Source organism: Procambarus clarkii, chromosome 12, assembly GCF_040958095.1.
Source record: "Procambarus clarkii isolate CNS0578487 chromosome 12, FALCON_Pclarkii_2.0, whole genome shotgun sequence".
Classification (NCBI taxonomy): Eukaryota; Metazoa; Arthropoda; class Malacostraca; order Decapoda; family Cambaridae; genus Procambarus; species Procambarus clarkii.
Genome location: NC_091161.1, coordinates 11,760,897 through 11,782,821, shown reverse-complemented (window position 1 = coordinate 11,782,821; position 21,925 = coordinate 11,760,897). Strand labels below are relative to the sequence as shown.

General features: G+C 51.4%; 1 protein-coding gene across 9 annotated transcripts in view; it reads left to right on the top strand.

Annotated features, from left to right (window-relative positions):
- The window catches only part of LOC123772896 (uncharacterized), a 99,270-nt gene that overhangs the window by 71,582 nt on the left and 5,763 nt on the right, over positions 1 to 21,925 (top strand). The window lies entirely within an intron of this gene.

The window sequence follows — 21,925 nt, the reverse complement described above, 5'->3', positions numbered from 1 at the left end:
ATAATGAAACTGGAAAAGGTTCAGAGGTTTGCAACGAGACTCGTCCCAGAGCTACGAGGGATGGGGTATGAAGAGCGCCTGAGGGAACTGTGCCTTACGACACTAGAAAGAAGAAGGGAGAGGGGGGACATGATAGGAACGTATAAGATACTCAGAGGAATTGACAGAGTGGACATAGACGAAATGTTCACACGGAATAGTAACAGAACGAGAGGACATGGATGGAAGCTTGAAACTCAGATGAGTCACAGAGATGTAAGGAAGTTTTCTTTTAGCGTGAGAGTAGTGGGGAAATGGAATGCACTTCAGGAACAGGTTGTGGAAGCAAATACTATTCATAATTTTAAAACCAGGTATGATAGGGAAATGGGACAGGAGTCATTGCTGTAAACAACCGATGCTCGAAAGGCGGGATCCAAGAGTCAATGCTCGATCCTGCAAGCACATATAGGTGAGTACATATAGGTGAGTACACACACACACACACACACACACACACACACACACACCCACACACACACACACACACACACACACACACACCAACACACACACACACCAACACACACACACCAACACACACCAACAGAGACACCGTATTTCGAGTGATAGAGAGGAGGGGGGGGGGGTGATGTCTGCCTTGCAGACAAACAACTCTGCTGCCTTTACCTAAAAAAAATATATATATAGACCTCCATGAAGTTTCTCGCCCCCAAGAGGCAAGGCTCGCTAGCAACTTTACACTTTCAAATTAGTTTTAAGTATCATGTAGCGTGTTTATCCTCGAGTCTCCCGCCCTATCACGTCTTGGTGGAGGGGTGAGAAGGGGTTACTCGAACCAGTTAGTTTGGTGGTTTATCAGGTAGTCGGCAGTCAGTTCCCGTGAGCGAGATCCCTGGCTTTGTTGCTAGAGTGAAGTTAGTTAAGTGTTGTGTCGTCTACGATATGACTCGGAGACGTTGTGTGTTAGAGATCACGGCCCCAGACGGTGGGACACCCCCTCCCCCCAGACGGTGGGACCCCCCCAGACGGTGGGACACCCCCCAGACGGTGGGACACCCCCCAGACGGTGGGACACCCCCCAGACGGTGGGACACCCCCCAGACGGTGGGACCCCCCCCAGACGGTGGGACCCCCCCCAGACGGTGGGACCCCCCCCAGACGGTGGGACCCCCCCCCAGACGGTGGGACCCCCCCCAGACGGTGGGACCCCCCCCAGACGGTGGGACCCCCCCCAGACGGTGGGACCCCCCCCAGACGGTGGGACCCCCCCCAGACGGTGGGACCCCCCCCAGACGGTGGGACCCCCCCCAGACGGTGGGACCCCCCCCCAGACGGTGGGACCCCCCCCAGACGGTGGGACCCCCCCCCAGACGGTGGGACCCCTCCCAGACGGTGGGCCCCCCCAGACGGTGGGACACCCCCCAGACGGTGGGACCCCCCCAGACGGTGGGACCCCCCCAGACGGTGGGCCCCCCAGACGGGGATCCCAGACGGGACCCCCAGACCACAGCCGGAACAGTCTTCCTTCTTGCCTTGTAGACAAATATAAATTCACAAAACTATCTATCTTTCGAAATCTTGTGAAAGTCGGTCTACTTGCCGTTTTCTGAGCCATAATTAAAAGCATTATACAGCTCTATAATAATCTGAAAACATCTAAAAAATCTCCGATACATATGATATTTACAGTCTCCGTGGTGTAGTGGTAAGACACTCGCCTGGCGTTCCGCGAGCGCTATGTCATGGGTTCGTATCCTGGCCGGGGAGGATTTACTGGGCGCAATTCCTTAACTGTAGCCTCTGTTTAACGCATCAGTAAAATGTGTACTTGGATGAAAAAACGATTCTTCGCGGCAGGGGATCGTATTCCAGGGACCATAGGATTAAGGACTTGCCCGAAACGCTACGCGTACTAGTGGCTCTACAAGAATGTAACAACTCTTGTATATATCTCAAAAAAAAAAAAAAATATATATATTTGCTGTGTATATTGCTAGGCCAAGATAGCGTGTGATAGTTGGCAATGATAACCTGTCAAATTCCATTATAAAGCCTTTATGAGCAACCGATCCCAGGCCCACAAAGTAGACGAACCAGACGATTGATGTAGATATTGGCACTTAAGTTTGGCCAGGTTAGGAGCTTTGGCTGTTGAGGCGCATCGCGGAACTGAACGTTTGTGAAACACGACTAGAGGTTACAGGCTGACTCGGTCCATATTATGTATTTCCTCGTCAAACAAATGTGTACCTGGGTGTTAGTCAGCTGTCACGGGCTGCTTCCTGGGGGTGGAGGCTTGGTCGAGGACCGGGCCGCGGGGACACTAAAGCCCCGAAATCATCTCTAGATAAATCATCTCAAGAAATCATTCTATGATGATTTCTTTAAGGAGTACCCTGTAACCATGGGGCCAGATTCACGAAGCAGTTTCGCAAGCACTTACGAACGTGTACATCTTTCCTCAATCTTTGACGGCTTTGGTTACATTTATTAAACAGTTTACAAGCATGAAAACTTGCCAATCAACTGTTATTGTTATAAACAGCCTCCTGGTGCTTCGGAGCTCATTAACTGTTTAATAATTGTAAACAAAGCCGCCAAAGATTGAGAAGATGGACAGGTTCGTAAGTGCTTGCATAACTGCTTCGTGAATCTGGCCCCATGTTATGCCAGCTAAAAACCACTTTACCAATGCTGTAACACCGCACTAATGCAAGCCAAATCTATATGTCAGAAAGTTGCCCGAAGAAAATTAGTCATCTCTTAACTTTAAATTGTGGTAGCGACTGATGCTTCTGAATTCTCCAAGTCAACTTGTGCCCGGGATACGTTTGAGCTCATCATGGCTCAGTGGGGTGTGTGTGTGTGTGTGTGTGTGTGTGTGTGTGTGTGTGTGTGTGTGTGTGTGTGTGTGTGTGTGTGTGTGTGTGTGTGTGTGTGTGTGTGTGTGTGTGTGTGTGTGTACGTCTACGTCTACGGAGCCCCGGTGATGAAAGTTTTGTCCCATTATATGGTCTTAATGTTAACGATCAATAGTATAGACAAATTGGTGCATTGTTTCACACATAAAGGCCCTTAAATATGAAATTCCAAGTCACACAATCGACTTGAGAATGGTTCAGGACGGACCGAAAGGTCGTCGTCCCTTCACCTTCTAGTGTGTTACAATCGACTTGAGAATGGTCCAGGACGGGCCGAAACGTCGTCGTCCCTTCACCTTCTAGTGTGTGGATTGGTCGACAAGTGAGACTTCAAGATACCGAATGATTAGTCGAATCGCCATTCACATACGCATTGCTCATTTGGCCAGGCGACCATATCGATTGGTACGGTTAGATTGGCACGATTGGCGATTGGTACGGCCCCTCTACCTCAAGGTAGAGAGGCTAGCCATTGTAGCGGTGACCGCCAGGCAGCGTGCCGGAGCGCCCTCTATAACACGGCTGGGTCCTGGTGCCCTAACTCCCCAAGCTTGCTGCAAATGTAAAGTTATTGGACGCTTGTATTGATATTGTCTGGCTCGTGTGTCTGCCTCTTTCCTCCGTCTCTTATCTGGCTCCGGTAGTGACGGGTCCTTGTGGAAGCCTGGGGGGGGGGCCTTGAGGAAGTCTGGGGGGTCCTTGTGGAAGCCTGGGGGGGACCTTGAGGAAACCTGAGGGGGGGGCCTTGAGGAAGTCTGGGGGGTCCTTGTGGAAGTCTGGGGGGGGCCTTGAGGAAGCCTGGGGGGTCCTTGAAGCCTGGGGGGGGGGGTCCTTGAGAAAGCCTGGGGGGGACCTTGAGGAAACCTGGGGGGGGGGGCCTTGAGGAAGTCTGGGGGGGCCTTGAGGAAGCCTGGGGGGTCCTTGAGGAAGCCTGGGGGGTCCTTGAAGCCTGGGGGGGGGGTCCTTGAGAAAGCCTGGGGGGGGCCTTGAGGAAGCCTGGGGGGGTCCTTGAAGCCTGGGGGGGGGTCCTTGAGAAAGCCTGGGGGGGGCCTTGAGGAAGCCTGGGGGGTCCTTGAAGCCTGGGGGGGTCCTTGAGAGAGCCTGGGGGGGGCCTTGAGGAAGCCTGGGGGGGTCCTTGAAGCCTGGGGGGGGGGGTCCTTGAGAAAGCCTGGGGGGGGGCCTTGAGGAAGCCTGGGGGGGTCCTTGAAGCCTGGGGGGGGGGTCCTTGAGAAAGCCTGGGGGGGACCTTGAGGAAGCCTGGGGGGTCCTTGAAGCCTGGGGGGGGGGGTCCTTGAGGAAGTTAAATGTATACACACACCGTTTCATGCTGAACTACGACCACATTAGACGCATCAATTACCATTATTCTGTAACACCGGTGAATGTAAAGTTACCAATAAAACATTCAAAAGTTTGCTTGGAAACTAAAGTACAAAGTTTTAATCCAGTCTGACGGTTTTTATTATTTTTCCAGGATTCCTTTACCCTTTACCGGGAGTTCTAAAGGAATTATGACCCGAGGCTCCCGAAGGTGAAGGCTTCTTATGGATTTAGTGTTGACATAGTCAACTTGCCAGTTGCCATAAATATTAACTGATAAGGGAGATTAGGTGTTGTTGCCTAGTTGGGTGTGCTCGACGTGTCTGAGGAGTTCCAGCGAATATATCCATAAGGGCTGTGACGAGGTTTCGAACTTACGTCAGAGAGCATCCTAGACTTTTGGACGCAGGTTCGAATCCTCGTCACGGCCCTTGTGGGTATGTTCATTTGATGCATCACGCTATTGTGGTTTGTGTGTCAAGTTCTAGCGAAGATTGACTCGCCAATCGTTTGTATTATGAACAACAAGAGGCTGTATACAGTTTACTCCGTGTTAGGTCCTCCATGATGAGGTATACCTCGGGGTATACCAACATGAAGTGGTATATCAAAGGGGAAGGGAATTATCAGGGGGATATTGCCAAGCCATTACGACTATATAGCACTGGGAAGGGGTCAGGATAAGGGATGGGACGGGGGAAAGGAATGACACTCTGGTCTATCAAAGTGAGACACTTGGGCCCAGTTCACTCAAATATCACAGAGCTGCTTTTCCTCGGCTTCGCTAAACGACAAAAGTGAAATATTTTGGGCTGGGAAAATTTTCCTGATAGGCGTTGACTCGGAACTTTATTGATTTTCCTTTTGAAAATGTCAACCAAATATTGTTAAAATTGACGTCTTTAAAGAGACTTAAGTTTTTGAATCTCGAGGTTATCTTGAGATGATTTCGGGGCTTTAGTGTCCCCGCGGCCCGGTCCTGGACCAGGCCTCCACCCCCAGGAAGCAGCCCGTGACAGCTGACTAACACCCAGGTACCTATTTTACTGCTAGGTAACGGGGCATAGGGTGAAAGAAACTCTGCCCTTTGTTTCTCGCCGGCGCCTGGGATCGAACCCTGGACCACAGGATCACAAGTCCAGCGTGCTGTCCGCTCGGCCGACCGGCTCCCATGAAGTGTAATCTTTGTCTATTTATACAAATTGAAATGATTTCGTATTTAAAGTAACGTTGTCTCGCAAAATAATGTGGAGCCGGTTGGCCGAGTGGACAGCACGCTGGACTTCTGATCCTGTGGTCCAGGGTTCGATCCCAGGCGCCGGCGAGAAACAATGGGCAGAGTTTCTTTCACCCTATACCCCCTGTTACCTAGCAGTAAAATAGGTACCTGGGTGTTAGTCAGCTGTCACGGGCTGCTTCCTAGGGGTGGAGGCCTGGTCGAGGACCGGGCCGCGGGGACACTAAAGCCCCGAAATCATCTCCAGATAACCTCAAGATACGGTCCGCAAGTGCTCGGTCCACGACCATGCTATCTTGGTCAGTTTGTAGTCCTCGTTATCTATCTCTTGCAACCTTTTGCAACTTGGCTTCATTGTATTTACTGGTGTACTGTGGGTCGCTCCTTAGCCTGGGCACCACAGGCTACCCAGAGAAAAAAGTTAGTAAACAGTTGATTGACAGTTGAGAGGCGGGCCGAAAGAGCAAAGCTCAACCCCCGCAAGTACAACTAGGCGAGTACAACTAGGCGAGTACAGGGTCCTAAGGTAGCTAGGGATTCCTAAAGAGAATGGGAACTATCAGGGGGAAAGCACCAAGCCATTACGACTATATAGCACTGGAAAGGGGTCAGGATAAGGATTTGGGATGGGACGGCGGGAAAGGAATGGTGCCCCAACCACTTGTGGACGGTCTCGGGGGATTGAACGCCGACCTGCATGACGCGAGACCGTCGCTCTACCGTCCATCCCAAGTGGTTGGTTCCTGAAGAGATGGAATTCCTTATTCCTTAACTTATTAAAGTCTGTGTAAATATATTTTCGAGTCGTTGATTTTTCTCACTCGGCATCACGAGTAATGATAGAATTAGTCTTTCAGTTGACAATGAAAACTGTGTTTATCACACTACGACCTGGAGTTATTTCAGGGGTACACGGGAGTAATTGAAATCATGTGACCAATGTCCGTAGAGTTTGTGTAATTTTAAAGAGCTGTCTGGCCTGCCCTGTATGACTAACCATCCTTTGAGAGGAGGATTTTAAGAGCTTTTGACGCTAATTCCCTTTCATATAGTCTAAGGTAGTTACATAAATACACATGTACCTAAATGTGTTAATAAAATCTCCATGATTCAAAGGTTTCGTTTTCTGCATAAAGGTTTTAGATAGTATTATCTGCAGTTTTTGCTGTATATTCAGATGTTGGTGAGATCTTGGCCATAATTTGGCCAAGATGGCCAAAGAGGGTGGTGTAGGTGTGGGTGGGTGGGTGTGGTGGTGGTGGTGTAGGAGTGGGGTTGTGTGGTGGTGCAGGAGTGGGTGGTGGTGCAGGAGTGGGTGGGTGGGTGTGTGGTGGTGCAGGAGTGGGTGGGTGGGTGTGTGGTGGTGCAGGAGTGGGTGGTGGTGGTGGTGTAGGAGTGTGCATGCGTGCAGGGAGAGCGAGGGAGGGCGCGGGTTGGCACTACTGAAGGTGCCACCAGTGTTCGCTCTCCCTTCAGACGCGCCTGACGCGCCTTGCTCCTCCTCCTCCAACCATGGATAAAGTCTCCGATATGTGAGTAAGCTGACCTGCCCTCACTCACCACGGCTCCTCACAACACCTCACCCACGGCTCCGGACTCATCACTCATCATCCACACCCGTAGCCTCATGATCAACTCTGGAAACACTGATTTTCATTTTTTTCGCTGGAGGGATAGTTTTGGTGTAGCTATTAGTGACTTAAGAGGAGTGTAGTGTGAGGATGTGGCCTGGGGAGCATGGGTAGGGTGGTGACGGGTGACGGGTCACACCCGTAGCGCCCTCACCCGTCACCAGATCGAATTGTTGTCACCCGCCGCCTAGCAGATCAATAGTGGGGCTCAAGCGTCCGACCTGCCAGCCGCCGCCACCACAGCTTGCTAACGCCACCGCTTCTCTAACCACCCGTCGTCCTTATCTTCCTATCCCTTCGTCCTCACTAACGACCCGTCGTCGTAACTAACGACCCGTCGTCGTAACTAACGACCCGTCGTCGTAACTAACGACCCGTCGTCGTCCTTAATAGCGACTCGTCCCCCTCATATGCTTGATGGGGTTCTGGGAGTTGTTCTACTGCCCAAGCCCGGCCCGAGGCCAGGCTTGACTTGTGAGAGTTTGGTCCACCAGGCTGTTGCTTGGAGCGGCCCGCAGGCCCACATACCCACCACAGCCCGGCCCGAGGCCAGGCTTGACTTGTGAGAGTTTGGTCCACCAGGCTGTTGCTTGGAGCGGCCCGCAGGCCCACATACCCACCACAGCCCGGCCCGAGGCCAGGCTTGACTTGTGAGAGTTTGGTCCACCAGGCTGTTGCTTGGAGCGGCCCGCAGGCCCACATACCCACCACAGCCCGGCCCGAGGCCAGGCTTGACTTGTGAGAGTTTGGTCCACCAGGCTGTTGCTTGGAGCGGCCCGCAGGCCCACATACCCACCACAGCCCGGCCCGAGGCCAGGCTTGACTTGTGAGAGTTTGGTCCACCAGGCTGTTGCTTGGAGCGGCCCGCAGGCCCACATACCCACCACAGCCCGGCCCGAGGCCAGGCTTGACTTGAGAGTTTGGTCCACCAGGCTGTTGCTTGGAGCGGCCCGCAGGCCCACATACCCACCACAGCCCGGCCCGAGGCCAGGCTTGACTTGTGAGAGTTTGGTCCACCAGGCTGTTGCTTGGAGCGGCCCGCAGGCCCACATACCCACCACAGCCCGATTGGTCCGGCACTCCTTGGAGGAAAACAATCTAGTTTCCTCTTGAAGATGTCCACGGTTGTTCCGGCAATATTTCTTATACTCGCTAGGAAGACGTTGAACAACCGCGGACCTCTGATGCTTATACAGTGTTCTCTGTGCCTATGGCACCACTATGACACGCCTATGGCACCACTACGGCACCTCTATGGCACCTCTGCTCTTCACTGGTTCTATTCTGCATTTTCTTCAATGTCGTTCACTCCAGTATGTTGTTATTTTACTGTGTAGATCCTGGGACCTGGCCCACCCGCCCTCTTAAAGGCAGCCGCCCCCTACCTAGGTGCATCTCCGCCACCTCACCCGCCTGGCTGCCACCCACCCACCCACCCACCCGGCCCTCTAGGCTGCCACCCACCCGGCCCTCTAGGCTGCCACCCACCCGGCCCTCTAGGCTGCCACCCACCCGGCCCTCTAGGCTGCCACCCACCCGGCCCTCTAGGCTGCCACCCACCCGGCCCTCTAGGCTGCCACCCACCCGGCCCTCTAGGCTGCCACCCACCCGGCCCTCTAGGCTGCCACCCACCCGGCCCTCTAGGCTGCCACCCACCCGACCCTCTAGGCTGCCACCCACCCGGCCCTCCAGGCTGCCACCCACCCACCCACCCACCCACCCACCCACCCACCCACCCACCCACCCACCCGGCCCTCTAGGCTGCCACCCACCCGGCCCTCTAGGCTGCCACCCACCCGACCCTCTAGGCTGCCACCCACCCGGCCCTCCAGACTGCCACCCACCCACCCACCCACCCACCCGGCCCTCTAGGCTGCCACCCACCCGGCCCTCTAGGCTGCCACCCACCCGGCCCTCTAGGCTGCCACCCACCCGGCCCTCTAGGCTGCCACCCACCCGGCCCTCTAGGCTGCCACCCACCCGGCCCTCTAGGCTGCCACCCACCCGGCCCTCTAGGCTGCCACCCACCCGGCCCTCTAGGCTGCCACCCACCCACCCACCCACCCGGCCCTCTAGGCTGCCACCCACCCACCCACCCACCCACCCACCCACCTGGCCCTCTAGGCTGCCACCCACCCACCCACCCGGCCCTCTAGGCTGCCACCCACCCACCCACCCGGCCCTCCAGGCTGCCACCCACCCACCCACCCGGCCCTCCAGGCTGCCACCCACCCACCCGGCCCTCTAGGCTGCCACCCACCCACCCACCCACCCGGCCCTCTAGGCTCCCACCCACCCACCCACCCACCCGGCCCTCTAGGCTCCCACCCACCCACCCACCCGGCCCTCTAGGCTGCCACCCACCCACCTACCAGGCCCTCTAGGCTGCCACCCACCCACCCACCTACCCGGCCCTCTAGGCTGCCACCCACCCGGCCCTCTAGGCTGCCACCCACCCACCCGGCCCTCTAGGCTGCCACCCACCCACCCACCCGGCCCTCTAGGCTGCCACCCACCCATCTGGCCCTAGGGCTGGTACGCATACCAGACTAGGTACTCCCCCGGGCCATGGTTGAACTATGGCAAGTGTCCACAGGTAACCCAGAGGTAATTTAGTGTCCTGGGTTCAATACCTCGCTCCCTGGCGACGTGTTCCTTCGTCTTCGGCTTCTTTGGCGCCTTTGTTAGAGGCTGGGAGACGCCCCGGCACCCTGGTGGTCGTGGTTGGTGGTGGTCGTGGTTGGTGGTGGTCGTGGTTGGTGGTGGTCGTGGTTGGTGGTAGTGGTCGTGGTTGTGGTAGTGGTGGTAGTGGTCGTGGTTGTGGTGGTAGTGGTCGTGGTTGTGGTACGTATCCTGCGGTCCGTCCTCGTTCATCTTGTCCACATTAGTTATTGGTTCTCCCATGCTTGTCTCTCTCGCTGCCCCTTCCTCTCTCTCTCTCTCTCTCTCTATCTCTCTCTCGCTCGCTCGCTCGCTCTGTCTCTCGCTCGCTCGCTCTGTCGCTCGCTCGCTCTGTCTGTCGCTCGCTCGCTCTGTCTGTCGCTCGCTCGCTCTGTCTGTCGCTCGCTCGCTCTGTCTCTCGCTCGCTCGCTCTGTCTCTCGCTCGCTCGCTCTGTCTCTCGCTCGCTCGCTCTGTCTCTCGCTCGCTCGCTCTGTCTCTCGCTCGCTCGCTCTGTCTCTCGCTCGCTCGCTCTGTCTCTCGCTCGCTCGCTCTGTCTCTCGCTCGCTCGCTCTGTGTCTCGCTCGCTCGCTCTGTCTCTCGCTCGCTCTGTCTCTCGCTCTCTCTGTCTCTCGCTCTCTCTGTCTCTCGCTCTCTGTCTCTCGCTCTCTCTGTCTCTCGCTCTCTGTCTCTCGCTCTGTCTCTCTCTCCTGGCAATAGACTCCCTGACCTTTTTCTGTAGCATTATTCAGCCTGAGATTTGACGTTATATTCACCATATTTTTAGAGCAAATAAGCCTTTAACTTTTATTTTAAGAACGCATTTAACCCTTCCCATTGTGTGGGAGGGGCCGGTGGTGTCCCTTCCCTTTAGCAAGTCTTGCTTCTTATGCCTCTATTCACCTGTTTCTTTAGATCTTAACTATCATACTGTTAGAATTCCTTGATTGATGAAGATTAAGCCAGCCAAAAGGTGGCACGGGCATGAATAGCCCGTAAGTGGTGGCCCTTTGGAGCCATTACCAGTATCAAGAGCTGATACTGGAGATCTGTGGAGGTGCGACTGCACCCTGCGTGACGGGAGATGTCTCCCCGTGAAGAATTCCTAGTTCACATGCTGTTGGGAGCCGGTCGGCCGAGCGGACAGCATACTGGACTTGTGATCCTGTGGTCCTGGGTTCGATCCCAGGCGCCGGCGAGAAACAATGGGCTGAGTTTCTTTCACCCTATGCCCCCCTGTTACCTAGCAGTAAAATAGGTACCTGGGTGTTAGTCAGCTGTCACGGTCTGCTTCCTGGGGGTGGATGCCTGGTCGAGGACCGGGCCGCGGGGACACTAAAGCTCCGAAATCATCTCAAGATAACCAAGATTGTTAGAATTTCTAGTCGAAACTGTCCTTAAATTATGGCTGGAGTTATGAGTTATGAATTATGCTTCCACAACTTACAGTACCAGTGTTGATCTCCCGTACAAGGTGAGAGCATTTCCTTACATATCTTCTTAGTAAGAGTATTTTCCTTACATTGTGTAGTAAGATGATAGTGGTAAGACTCTCTCCTGGCGTTCCGCGAGCGCTTTGTCCAGGGTTCGTATCCTGGCCGGGGAGGATTGACTGGGCACAAAACCTTAACTGTAGCCTGTGTTTAACTCAACAGTAAAATGTGTACTTGGTTGTAACAAGGATTCTTCGCGGCGGGGATCGTATTCCAGGGACCTGTCCGTAACGCTACGCGTACTAGTGGCTCTACAACAGTCTAACAACTCTTCTATATATCTCAAAAAAAAAAAATTAATGTGGGCCCTTTAGTAATGGTTGAGCTGGAGAAGGAACTATCACGGGGAAAGCGCCAAGCCATTACGACTATATAGCACTGGGAAGGGGTCAGGATAAGGATTTGGGATGGGACGGGGGAAAGGAATGGTGCCCAACCACTTATGGACGGTCTCGGGGGATTGAACGCCGACCTGCACGACGCGAGACCGTCGCTCTACCGTCCAGCCCAAGTGGTTGGGTAAATACACACAAAGGGATGAGGCAGCTCAAGCTATTCTCACCCCGTTCAGTACATCGTGTTAATACATACATAGACACACATCACAAACAATAAACATATTACCAAACATTCTGAGAGATAAACATATACATTTCCTGGGCTGACGGAGGAAGGTTCACATATTAGTGATGGAGAGTCGTGCGTGTGTACATGCCTGGAGGCTGACTCCATATACAGTTTCAAGTGTAGATATGATAGAGCCCAATAGGCTCAGGAACCTGTACACCTGTTGATTGACAGTTGAGAGGCGGGACCAGAGAGCCAGAGCTCAACCCCGCAAGCACAACTAGGTGAGTATACACACACACACACACACACACACACACACACACACACACACACACACACACACACACACACACATACATACATACATACATACATACACACACATATATGCATTAGGAAGTGATGTGGTGGAGGCTGACTCCATACACAGTTTCAAGTGTAGATATGATAGAGCCCAATAGGCTCAGGAACCTGTACACCTGTTGATTGACGGTTGAGAGGCGGGACCAGAGAGCCAGAGCTCAACCCCGGCAAGCACAACCAGGTGTACACATTGCATGCGTGCAATGTGTGCACGGGTTGCCTGCTGTCTTGCTGTTGCTCTCTCTTCCCTCCTTAGCTGTAAATCTTCATTTTGATTGCATTAAAATTTAATACTTTGGCGGGTTGGGCTTCTGTGCAAAACACACACCGAAACTATGACGTTGGTACAACGTTCGAACAAGTGTTAACACCTAACCAGTTATAACAACCAATAAGTTGTAACAACGTTTTAAATACGTCATAAACACGTTATGGCCAAGATGTAACAACTTTATTACAAGTTGTAACAAGCGGAAAATAGACAGTTCCGGTTTGTGTTTCCAGGTAAATGATTTACAGCTTAACATTAATAAACGAATTTATTCAATAAGTTCTGTAGTTAATATAAGTTGTGGGCATAACTTACCGGTTGGGCAATAAAAGTATCATTTCATTTTATTATTTCGTAGTAAAGAATGATTTGTGGGGTTAAATATTACCGTGATCTGTTATCCAGTCTTTCTTATCGGGGCGAGTATCAGCGTGGCTGCTTCCTGATCTGTTAACTCTTAACCACTTGTGCTGGACGGTAGAGCGGCATGCAGGTCGGCGTTCAATCCCCGACCGTATGAAAACCGCAGTTCTCATGCTTTACAAGCATGAAAACTTGCCAATCAACTGTTGTTATTGTTATAAACAGCCTCCTGGTGCTTCGGAGCTCATTAACTGTTTAATAATTGTAAACAAAGCCGCCAAAGATTGAGGAAAGATGGACAGGTTCGTAAGTGCTTGTGTAACTGCTTCATGAATCTGGTCCCAGGTTCGTAAGTGTTTGGGTAGCTGCTTCGTGAATCTAACCCCAGGTTCGTAAGTGCTTGGGTAACTGCTTCGTGAATCTAACCCCAGGTTCGTAAGTACTTGCGTAACTGCTTCGTGAATTTGGCCCCAGGTTCGTAAGTACTTGCGTAACTGCTTCGTGAATCTGGCCCCAGGTACCTATTTACTGCTAGGTAACAGTGACATCAGGATGGAAAAAAAACATTTTACCCATTTGTCTCCTCCACCGGGGATCGAACCCGGAACCTCAGGACTACGAATCCGAAAGCTGTCCACTCAGCTATCAGGCACCCTAATACCATAAGTGTCAGTTTCTTCCCATTTTCCTGCTGGTCTTCGTCTCTGTCAGTACTGGACAAAGGAAGCATGTACAGGGTCTACCTCATGTTGGTTCCGGGGATCAATATCTTCACAACCCGGTTTCTGGTTGGTTTGGTCAAGCAGGCTGTTGGACGCAGCTGCTCGCAGCCTGACATGAATTGGCCAACCATCCGCCTCTTTAGATAGGCAGAAATAACATTTTTAACACCTTAAAATATTAATGAACAATGAGCGGGATGTTCTTGTAGTGTTCAGCCTTGTTGACATAGGTGTGTGTGAAGGGCGTCGAGGGGTCACCCTTGAAGGGGGGGGGGGGTCACCCTTGATGGGGGCGTCGGGGGTCAACCTTGAAGGGGGGTGTCGAGGGGTCACCCTTGAAGGGGGGGGGGGTCGGGGTCACACTTGATGGGGGCGTCGGGGGTCACCCTTGAAGGGGGGTGTCGAGGGGTCACCCTTGAAGGGGGGTGTCGGGGGGTCACCCTTGAAGGGGGGTGTCGAGGGGTCACCCTTGAAGGGGGTGTCGGGGGGTCACCCTTGAAGGGGGGTGTCGAGGGGTCACCCTTGAAGGGGGGTGTCGAGGGGTCACCCTTGAAGGGGGGTGTCGAGGGGTCACCCTTGAAGGGGGGTGTCGGGGGGTCACCCTTGAAGGGGGGGGTCGGGGTCACACTTGATGGGGGCGTCGGGGGTCAACCTTGAAGGGGGGTGTCGAGGGGTCAGCCTTGAAGGGGGGTGTCGAGGGGTCACCCTTGAAGGGGGGTGTCGAGGGGTCAGCCTTGAAGGGGGGTGTCGAGGGGTCACCCTTGAAGGGGGGTGTCGAGGGGTCACCCTTGAAGGGGGGTGTAGAGGGGTCACCCTTGAAGGGGGGTGTCGAGGGGAGGGGGCGTCGGGGGGTCACCCTTCAAGGGGGCGTCGAGGGTCACCCTTGAAGGGAAGGGGGGGCGTCGCTACTTTGTTTCCATCCCTTTCCTCATTTATGAAAAATTGCCTCTGGCGAACACCATCAGTATGTTGTATGTCGTGATCATATCTCCCCGGTTTCATTTCCTCGAGTGTTCGGGCTGGTAGCACGTTTCTTAACCTTGATAGTCTGCCTATTAACAGTCTGGCTTACGTGGTGTGAAGATTTATAAATAGTTCCGTGTTCCTATTTCCGAAGTCATTGGGTGTTGGTGTGAGCGTGTCCAGGGTTCGTTATGGGGAGCCGGTCGCTATTGTTAGTCTGCCGCTGAGCATCGAACCCCCACACTGGCTCAAACAACTTTATTAGTAAAGTTAGATTAATCCTTAAAAGCAGAGCACCATCTTGAGGTTATCGTGATGATTTCGGGGCTTTAGTGTCCCCGCGGCCCGGTCCTCGACCAGGCCTCCACCCCTAGGAAGCAGCCCGTGACAGCTGACTAACACCCAGGTACCTATTTTACTGCTAGGTAACGGGGGCATAGGATGAAAGAAACTCTGCCCATTGTTTCTCACCGGCGCCTGGGATGGAACCCAGGACCACAGGATCACAGGATCACAAGTCCAGCGTGCTGACCGCTCGGCCGACCGGCTCGCCTATCCCGGAGGTCTCATTGTACCGTGGCCACGATGGTACAATAAGACCGCCGACCACATTATGCCCGGGGGGGGGGGAAGACGAGCGGTGATTGTGGCGGAGATAACGCAAATAATGTTTAGAGAGCGTTGTTCCGGCTAGTGGGGCGCGTTACTATAGCAACAGGAGGTAGAATTAGCGGGTTATTTTCTGGTCTTGCGTGCGAGCGTTGGAAGTCTTGGTCCTCGACCCACACACACTCACACTCTCACACTCTCACACTCTCTCTCTCTCTCTCTCTCTCTCTCTCTCTCTCTCTCTCTCTCTCTCTCTCTCTCTCTCTCTCTCTCTCTCTCTGTCTCTCTCTCTCTCTCTCTGTGTCTCTCTCTCTGTCTCTCTCTCTGTCTCTCTCTCTCTGTCTCTCTCTCTCTCTGTCTCTCTCTCTCTCTGTCTCTCTCTCTGCTACAACTCAAGCAACCATTGATGTTATTGTGGTTAGTGGTGCTGGAGGCCGCAGCTGTGATAAGAACATAAGAACATAAGAACAAAGGTAACTGCAGAAGGCCTATTGGCCCATACGAGGCAGCTCCTATTCTATAACCACCCAATCCCACTCATATACTTGTCCAACCCGTGCTTGAAACAATCGAGGGACCCCACCTCCACAATGTTACGCGGCAATTGGTTCCACAAATCAACAACCCTGTTACTGAACCAGTATTTACCCAAGTCTTTCCTAAATCTAAACTTATCCAATTTATATCCATTGTTTCGTGTTCTGTCCTGTGTTGATACTTTTAATACCCTATTAATATCCCCCCGGTTATGTCCATTCATCCACTTGTAAACCTCTATCATGTCACCCCTAACTCTTCGCCTTTCCAGTGAATGCAACTTAAGCTTTGTTAATAAGAACATAAGAACATAAGAACAAAGGTAACTGCAGAAGGCCTATTGGCCCATACGAGGCAGCTCCTATTCTATAACCACCCAATCCCACTCATATACTTGTCCAACCCGTGCTTGAAACAATCGAGGGACCCCACCTCCACAATGTTACGCGGCAATTGGTTCCACAAATCAACAACCCTGTTACTGAACCAGTATTTACCCAAGTCTTTCCTAAATCTAAACTTAACCAATTTATATCCATTGTTTCGTGTTCTGTCCTGTGTTGATACTTTTAATACCCTATTAATATCCCCCCGGTTATGTCCATTCATCCACTTGTAAACCTCTATCATGTCACCCCTAACTCTTCGCCTTTCCAGTGAATGCAACTTAAGCTTTGTTAATCTTTCTTCATATGAAAGATTTCTAATTTGGGGAATTAACTTAGTCATCCTACGCTGGACACGTTAAAGTCATCCTACGCTGGACACGTTAGTCTACCAGTCTACCACTGTGGATGTCTTCCACAGATCAATATGGACTAGTATCTACTTGCCACCATCTACTTTAAGTCTCGCTAAGACTCCCACTGTCCTCAACAGTATTAGAATTAGCTTTTGCTAATTACAATACTAATTACAATTAGCACCCAATACTCATTCTGTGAGTGGTAGTTTGTGCACCCCATACTCGTCCTGTGAGCGACAGTTTGTGTACCCCATACCCGTCCTGTGAGCGACAGTTTGTGCACCCCATACCCGTCCTGTGAGCGACAGTTTGTGCACCCCATACCCGTCCTGTGAGCGACAGTTTGTGTACCCCATACCCGTCCTGTGAGCGACAGTTTGTGCACCCCATACCAGTCCCGTGAGCGACAGTTTGTGCACCCCATACCAGTCCTGTGAGCGACAGTTTGTGCACCCCATACTCGTCCCGTGAGCGACAGTTTGTGCACCCCATACTCGTCCCGTGAGCGACAGTTTGTGTACCCCATACTCGTCCTGTGAGCGACAGTTTGTGCACCCCATACTCGTCCTGTGAGCGACAGTTTGTGTACCCCATACTCGTCCTGTGAGCGACAGTTTGTGCACCCCATACTCGTCCTGTGAGTAGTAGTTTGTGTACTCCATACTCGTCCTGTGAGCGACAGTTTGTGCACCCCATACTCGTCCTGTGAGCGACAGTTTGTGCACCCCATACCAGTCCTGTGAGCGACAGTTTGTGCACCCCATACCAGTCCTGTGAGCGACAGTTTGTGCACTCCATACTCGTCCTGTGAATGACAGTTTGTGTACCCCATACTCGTCCTGTGAGATACAGTTTGTGTACCCCATACTCGTCCTGTGAGCGACAGTTTGTGTACTCCATACTCGTCCTGTGAATGACAGTTTGTGTACCCCATACTCGTCCTGTGAGATACAGTTTGTGTACCCCATACTCGTCCTGTGAGCGACAGTTTGTGTACCCCATACTCGTCCTGTGAGTGGTAGTTTGTGTACCCCATACTCGTCCTGTGAGCGACAGTTTGTGTACCCCATACTCGTCCTGTGAGTGGTAGTTTGTGCACCCCATACTCGTCCCGTGAGCGACAGTTTGTGTACTCCATACTCGTCCTGTGAGCGACAGTTTGTGTACCCTATACTCGTCCTGTGAGCGACAGTTTGTGCACCCCATACTCGTCCTGTGAGTGGTAGTTTGTGTACCCCATACTCGTCCTGTGAGCGACAGTTTGTGTACCCCATACTCGTCCTGTGAGCGACAGTTTGTGCACCCCATACTCGTCCCGTAAGCGACAGTTTGTGCACCCCATACCAGTCCTGTGAGCGACAGCTTGTGCACCCCATACCAGTCCTGTGAGCGACAGTTTGTGCACCCTTTACTACCTAGATTGTACTTGGATTTCTTCTGGGAGATGGGGGGGGGGGGCATTAAACCTTTTTAAGTGTTCAGGTGGGGAATGGGTCAAAAAAGGTTGGCAAACTCTGCTCTAGTCATTCAATTTCTTCAATGTCACCTTTATGCTACCATATTTACATTAAACATGCTCCCTTATTAAATTGTTTTTCATGTGTGTCTTGCATATCGTTATCATGTCTTAGTGATTGTGTGTGTGTGTGTGTGTGTGTGTGTGTGCGCGCAGCAAGTGTGATGGGTCATCAACCCTCGCAGTTGACCAGAGCTTTGTTTCGTACCAAACGACTTACTCCTTTCAGGTGTGAGTGCCGCTGGGAGCGCTGTACGCCAGCACGCCCCCGGGGGTGTCGTACACAGCACTGTGAGGGCCACCTTCCCCCTCTCTAACTAAATGTACATTGTTTATCAGTGTTGCCTGTGTTGGTGGTGAACAATATCCTGGAGAGCCTCAGTGCTTCACTGTGGATTAATACTCGAAAGTACTTTGTATTTTTAGGGCATTTCAGTATTTGTATTTGGTATTTTTCAGTAGATGATCATCTTACTTCCTCCCTCATCTATTACCTTTTTATTAATCTTGAATGAAGTAGAGTAGCCATTTCTCTGATCATCCTTGAAGCTTACTGGGGTTGTCTTAAATGTTTTAATAATCTTCGTATGTCATGACTGTTTCATCTTTAGACATTTTTATACATGCTTCAGCTTGGTCATTTAGGTTATTTACTTGTACCGGGAGTAGTATAGTACAGAGTAGTAATCCTTGTGCTTCATCCCCTCCCTCACCACCCTCGGGCCTATCCAATTGTAATAATGTCTAACGTCAGAGGGGTTGCCTATAGCATACCTGTAAAGGGTTACGGGAGTTCTAGTACCCCCAAGCTCCCTCTGTCAGGTCTTCCAACACAACGCACAACTTTCTGTTGAAGTCATTTTGTGATACTTGAAACATCTGCCTCCCATTGCATATGGTGTTTTAATGCGTGTTCTTACAGTGTCGGGGTATCTTTAATGTGCCGACATGGTGCGTTCCCTGGAGGATTAATACTACTGGTTATTTATAGTGATGAGCACGGCCTAGTGTGCTCTCTCCTTTAGGGGCTTCCTGCCTCACATTTACCACAACCTATGCACCCTCCTGCAAGCTAATTTTTTGTTAGTGTCTTATTTCGAAAGTCTCTCGCCTACTTGGACTGGACGGTAGAGCAACGGTCTCGCTTCATGCAGGTCGGCGTTCAATCCTCCGAGACCGTCAAAGTGGTTGAGCACCATTCCTTCTCATCGTCCCATCCCAAATCCTTATCCTGACCCCTTCCCAGCGCCATATAGTCGTAATGGCTTGGTGCTTTTATTCCTATCTGTATCGCCAAAGCCCAGTCTAAGGCCTAGTTTCCTTGATAGCTTGTTTAAGGAGACGGTTGTTGGTCGCGTCCCACAGGCCTCCACCGCAATCACAACTCGGCTGATCAGGCACTCTTGCAACCCATTCTCGCACTTTCGTATAGTCAATATTGACTTATGTTTAGTATGTCACATATGCACGTATTTAATAAGTCAATATTGACTGTAAGAAAGTGCGAGAACGGGTTGACTCTTGTGTAGGAACTTAACTGGTTCCGACTTAAAAACCACGACCTTCTTTGTTGCAATATTTCTTAACTTGCCAGTACAAGTTTGGGGACTCTTTGGCCCTCTGATTCTGACACTGTATATATTTTAGTGTCTGGCATTCTTGACCCTTACGCTGCATGATCACCACTGCCCTTCTCTTATGGGTCAAGTTTTGTTTCATTAGACTTTCCTTTTGAGTATTTTCAATACATGGATTTTAATGCCTTTTCCCCTCCCCCCATACTGCCAGAGTAAATTTTGAAAATTTTAAAATTAATGTCATTAATATTACTGTCATTATGTGAGAACCTTCAAATCCAGGGATCCCACAACAATACTTATATTAATCAGATCACTTGTGCTGTCCCGCCTTGAGTACTGCTCGATACTCGCTTCCCCTTCAGAGCAGGAGACATTACTGAAATAGAGGGAATACAGAGAACATATTTGGCATGCATACACACAATAAAGCTCCTAAACTACTGGAACTGCCTGAAAACTCTCAGAATGTACTCTGGAAAGGAGACGAGAGGTATTAATGAATACATGAAAGATACTGGAGGGCCAGATCCCAAATCTACACTAAAATTACATACTGGAGTGAATGATATGGAAGGAAATGCACAATAGAGCCAGTGAAAAAACAGAGGTGCCATAGGCATAATCAGAGAACACTGCATGAACATCAGAGGTCCACGGTTGTTAAACATCCTTTCAGCAAGCATAATAAATGTCGGAATAGAAGTGGACATCTTCATGAAACAAAAAACTGAACAGTATTATGCAACAAGTGCCTAACTGAATAGGCTGCAGTGGATATGTGGGCTCCTCCAAGCAATAGCCTGGTGGACCAAACTCTTAAAAGTTAAGCCTGGCCCCAGGCCCGGCTTGGGGAACAGAAGTACTCCCAGAGCCGTCTCTAGGTAAGATCCAGGTAAAATATCACAGCAGTAGAGAACTGTGTACCTATCCTGCTTGATGTTCAGGTTAAACATTCGTTTTAAGCAATGTTTACAAACTAAAATTAGCCTGAAAGTCTTGTTCATTATACCCCAACTTTGTTTAGTGTTTCTTAATTAAAAACTACTTGGGAGTGTTCACATTTTGGAAAGTTTACGGCCAGAGTAAGGCTCCTGTTGCCGAGGAGGATTACCCAAGGAATTCGGAAGTGTGCCTGTGTGCGCGCGCGCTCGAGCTCGCACTAACATAAGTACCAGACCAGTGCGAGTATATTTTGTGTGTGTGTACGTATGTACTTGTACATGTACACGCGAACACGAGTCTTGGCCCATGCAGCCGCGGGGGCCTCGCGGCTGAGTGAACAGCACTCGGGAGTCGTGGTCTTAAGGGCCCGGGTTTGATTCCTGGCCAAAGCGGAAACAAATGGGCAAAGTTACTTTTACCCAGATGTGCCCTTTTGCCTAGCAGTAAATAGGTACCTGGGAGTTACAGCTGTTACGGGCCGTTTCCGTGTGTGTGTACTCGCCTAGTTGTATTCGCCTAATTGTGCTTGAGGGGGTTGAGCTCTGGCTCTTTGGTCCTGCCTCTCAACTTCAGAGGTGGGACTCAACTTTGTGTGAGAGTGAAATATATGTAGTAGATACAAGAGTAAAAATAGATTTGTTAGAAAGGCAGGGTCCAAGAGCTAATAGCTCAATTCTGCAGACAAATGATAATATACACCCCCCCTCCGCACCCACCAGACACTTTACGGGCTACTCATGCCCGTGCCACCTCTTGGGGTATCTTAATCTTCATTAATCAGTGTACCAGACCAGTCCGGGTACCGTACCGATTTTGTTGAGGGTATTATCATTCCGCTTCACTTGCTTAGTTATATTACCAAGATGCCATAAATATTGGTATAATAGTGCTGTTAGCAGTGATGATCTTTTCTCTGAGCAAGTGTGAAAGTTAGTGCTCCAGTAAAGAGATGCAGGGGTGAAATTTTGTAGTGTTGACACTACTACTTTTAGAGATGTGGTGCAACCTCTAGGTCCCAGGGATCACCTTCGTCAGATTAAAGTATAGTCAGGCCGGTCGGCCGAGCCGAGTGGACAGCACGCTGGGCTTGTGATCCTGTGGTCCTGGGTTCGATTCCAGGCGCCGGCGAGAAACAATGGGCAGTTTCTTTCACCCTATGCCCCCTGTTACCTAGCAGTAAAATAGGTACCTGGGTGTTAGTCAGCTGTCACGGGCTGCTTCCTGGGGGTGGAGGCCTGGTCGAGGACCGGGCCGCGGGGACACTAGAGCCCCGAAATCATCTCGAGATAACCTCAAGGCCACGGGAGCTCTGATTGTTTGTAGTGATCTTGTTGGTGGGACTTGTAGCTGCAGGTCCTCTGTACTGTTGTTGGTCCCGCCAGGCCCTCGCCTTGCTGCTCTACCAATGCCATGTTACACGTTGATAGTATAGAGGAGTATAGGAGAGGAGAATTAAGATGAGGAATTTGCAGGTTATTGT